Here is a 4,505-nt window from a genome sequence, read left to right as displayed (position 1 = left end):
CCACTGAGCTACGTCGAATCCAATCCACAGCACCGGATAGAACTCTCCTCTTTCGATGCTGTCCCTTTGTGGCCTGACTCCAAGTGAGGCATATACATGTTGACATATTATGAATCCTATGTCAACTGCCATGATACTAGGAGCGCACTCATCTGAGTGACTTGTTGGCCGGGAATCCGCAGTTGTTATGCACTGTTAGCTGAGAGAATATTATAGAAGTATTAATTTATCCTACAGAATTTGTCTGTAACATTGACAATTAATATTTAAGGAGAAAAATTCACTCCGGCGCCGGGGATCGAACCCGGGTCCTTGGTTCTACGCACCAAGCGCTCTGGATTCGGCGTAGCTCAGTGGTCAGAGCGCTTGGTGCGTAGAACCAAGAACCCGGGTTCGATCCCCGGCGCCGGAGTGAATTTTTCTCCTTAAATATTAATTGTCAATAGACAAATTCTGTAGGACAAATTAATACTTCTATAATATTCTTCATAAGCAAAGCTGAAAAGTACGCACATAAAATACTTCCTGTATTGCGTCCGATTATATATCTCCCAAACATACGTTTAGAGCAAATCTAAAATAGCTGAAATGGTATTGTTTGTTAAGCAACATGGAAATTGTTCCTTCTATTACTTTATCACGTCAGCGTACATTCTGTTCGCATTTTCTAAAACTGATTTCACGTGAAGTCCTTAAAATCAGCACAAAGCCTTTACCATTACAATCCTCTCCATCATTTTGATTATTACAATTCATTCATGAAAACCTCATACATTTTGTATCAATGCAATACATAATAAAATATTAATGCAGACGAAAACTCACGATAATTCCATTTATCCCTATAGGGAAAATGCTTTCCATTTTTGTGGTTTAATCCTACCCCGAATTTTAAAAACATAATGATACAAGCACCAAGCAACACCTTTATTCATTGTTCACCAGAATCGCGGTAATACTCTTATTTTAAGCAAAACACAGACCTCGAGTCGCGGAAAATTAACTCTCTATTCCTAAGTGCTGATTAGAGTTTACATTAAGCAACTATTGCGAAATCTGTAGTTTCACGCCTTCCGTAACAATTTGAAACCGCAATGGACTCAAATTACGCGGCAGATGAAATAGGAACAGATACTATCAACATTAAATAGGCTACGTATTGTACATGTGCTGAAGTGGCAGATGGATTTGAAAGTACATTAAAAAAAAAAAACATAAACTTAGATACGATACTTTCTGCCGATGATCAGGTTTTAATTTGTGCTTCCGAAGATGACCTACAAATGGCAATATTTAAATTAAACAAAATTAGCAAAGAAAATAACTTAACTATATCGGCTACTAAAACAAAAGTGTTAGCCTTTAGAGGATTAGAAACAATTAGAGCCAAAATCGTGTTGAATGGAAGAATGATAGATCAAATTAATACTTTTAATTATCTGGGCTGCAATATCTCATATGCAAGAAAAGAAGATTTTACACATAAAATAAACTAATTTAATTATTTCTGTGGTGTAATAAAAAGAACTTTAAAACAGACTAGCAAAGAAACAAGATTAAAATTTTATAAAGTTATGGCAGTCCCTATGTTGCTGTACGGCTCTGAATTCTGGACTCTTACTAAATCCGAAGAAAAGAGAATCGAGGTGATAGAAATGAGATTTTTGAGAAGTATAGCAGGTTATATAGTCTTTTAGACAAGAAACGCAATGAAGACATCAGACTAGAACTGAATATATTCAATTTAATACAAAAACTCACAGAATATAGGAATAAATGGAAGCAACACGTTGAAAGAATGACTCAAGACCGTATTCCTGAATTAACATTCAACTACAGACCAACTGGTAAACGAAACATAGGTAGACCCAGGAAAAGATGGCTTCAACAATTTCAAAATTTACATACTTCATGAGACCGGAACGAGCCAAACAAGGCTTAAAACATATGGCTGATGATGATGATGATGATGATGATGATGATGAAGATGATTGTATACGTGAAGCAGAAAATAGGAAAGATTGGAGAATACTGGGTTTGAAGTGAAATACCTGCCTATGGGCAGAACACGTATGTATGTATGTATGTATGTATGTATGTATGTATGTATGTATGTATGTATGTATGTATGTATGTATGTATGTATGTAACATGTGGAAACTTTCCATACTCTGTTGGACGTTTATCCTTGGTTCTATCAACTACTAGTTTATTTAGCGTCTTATTTATTTAGGGAATTGGTGATAGCGAGATGGTATTTGGCGAGATGAGGCAGACGATTCGCCACAGATTACCTGACATTCGCCTTACGGTTGGGAAAATCTCGGAAAAAAACCCGACCAGATAATCAGTCCAAGTGGGGATCGAACCCGTGCCCGAGCGCATCTCCGGAATAAAGTCAGTGACATGATAATAGTTTAAATGCGATGTGAGAAACTGCCTAGGCACTTACAGAAAACGTCTTTAAAAACTCTATTGGAAGAGTAAAATGTATCACACACCAAATATCTAACAAATTAAAACATAATCAAGAAGAAAGGTGCTAAAACAACAGAAACATCTAAAATGCTTAACATTTTCACTACCTTTAGTACTTAAATTATATATTTCAAAATCCACAAACGATTAGGGAAAACACGGGAATTTTACTGGAAGCAAGTAAAGAGATAGGTTTGGAAGTAAATCCCGAAAAGACAAAGTATATGATTATGTCTAGTGACGAGAATATTGTACGAAATGGAAATATAAAAATTGGAAATTTATCTTTTGAAGAGGTGGAGAAGTTCAAATATCTTGGAGCAACAGTAACAAATATAAATGATACTGGGGAGGAAATTAAACACAGAATAAATATGGGAAATGCGTGTTATTATTCGGTTGAGAAGCTTTTATCATCCAGTCTACTGTCAAAAAATCTGAAAGTTAGAATTTATAAAACAGTTATATTACCGGTTGTTCTATATGGTTGTGAAACTTGGACTCTCACTTTGAGAGAGGAACATAGGTTAAGGGTATTTGTGAATAAGGTGCTTAGGAAAATATTTGGGGCTAAAGGGAATGAAGTTACAGGAGAATGGAGAAAGTTACACAACACAGAACTGCACGCATTGTATTCTTCACCTGACATAATTAGGAACATTAAATCCAGACGTTTGAGATGGGCAGGGCATGTAGCACGTATGGGCGAATCCAGAAATGTATATAGAGTGTTAGTTGGGAGGCCGGAGCGAAAAAGACCTTTAGGAAGGCCGAGACGTAGATGGGAAGATAATATTAAAATTGATTTGAGGGAGGTGGGATATGATAATAGAGAATGGATTAATCTTGCTCAGGACAGGGACCAATGGCGGGCTTAATAATAATAATAATAATAATAATAATAATAATAATAATAATAATAATGATTTATTTTAGCTGGCAGAGTTAAGGCCGTAAGGCCTTCTCTTCCACTCAACCAGCAAAAAGTGTATATACATATGCATGAACTTACAAAGAATCCAACAATTTGATTTAGATGAGAGTTACATGTATACAAAAGTTATTTACAAATTAAACAACAAAATACTATGAACTATTAATTAAACACTGAAATAAACTGTGTAGCAGAATTAAACTAAAATACGTAGAATGTTAATATATTTCAAATAATATTAGATAATAGAAAGAGATTATTACGAGACAATTAAAATACAGCACAATCAGGATGATGTCTAAAGAAAAAAGTAGCAATGTAGTCAGTGATAGTTTAAATCAGTATGATTGGAGTGAAATGCTAATAAGGTTATCTTTTAAGCTGTTCTTAAAGGTGTTTATTGTCTTGCAGCCCCTAATACTTTGTGACAAGGAATTCCATTGACGCGAGGTGGATATTGTAAAAGATGATGAATAACAAGATGTTCTATGAAGAGGTATACTTAGCGTGCCACAGATAAGTGATCTGGTATTTACGTCGTGGTTAGAGTATAGATAAGAGAAACGAGACGAAAGGTAATTTGGTGTTGAAGTGTGCAGAATTCGAAAGAGTAAAGACAAAGAGTGTAAAGTTCTACGTTCTTTAAGTCGGAGCCACGAGAGACTTGCGAAGGACGGTGATATGTGATCATACCGTCGGATGTTGCACACGTATCTGACGCACATATTCTGAGCTCGCTGTAACTTGACTGACAATTCAGAACTTAGGTCACTTAACAAAACGTCACAATAATCGAAGTGCGGCGTTACTAGGGTTTGCACTAGGGTAAGTTTTAGTTGCTGGGGCAAGAAGTTTCTTAAGCGACTCAAACAGTGAATGGAAAAACAGATTTTTTTTATCGTTTCTTTAACTTGAAAATTCCAACTTAGATTATTATCAAAAAAGAAGCCAAGATTTTTTACGACAGATGAATAAGGGATTAGCGTGTTGTTAAGGGTAACAACTGAAAGATTACTGTTATTAAGGGAGTTAACTAAACGCTTATGTCCAATAATTATGGCTTGAGTCTTACTTGGATTAAGTGCGAGTCCGA

The 4,505-nt window shown here is 35.6% G+C and overlaps 1 non-coding gene across 1 annotated transcript; it reads left to right on the top strand.

Annotated features, from left to right (window-relative positions):
- Positions 1-339: 339 nt before the first annotated feature.
- On the top strand, positions 340-412 carry TRNAT-CGU (transfer RNA threonine (anticodon CGU)). Its single transcript has one exon. It is a non-coding gene; the product is annotated as a tRNA-Thr (tRNA).
- The last annotated feature ends 4,093 nt before the right edge of the window (positions 413-4,505 follow it).

This window comes from Periplaneta americana, chromosome 16, assembly GCF_040183065.1.
Source record: "Periplaneta americana isolate PAMFEO1 chromosome 16, P.americana_PAMFEO1_priV1, whole genome shotgun sequence".
In the NCBI taxonomy this organism is placed as follows: Eukaryota; Metazoa; Arthropoda; class Insecta; order Blattodea; family Blattidae; genus Periplaneta; species Periplaneta americana.
The sequence above is the reverse complement of the archived record's forward strand: the minus strand, read 5'-3'. Positions and strand labels throughout refer to the sequence as shown.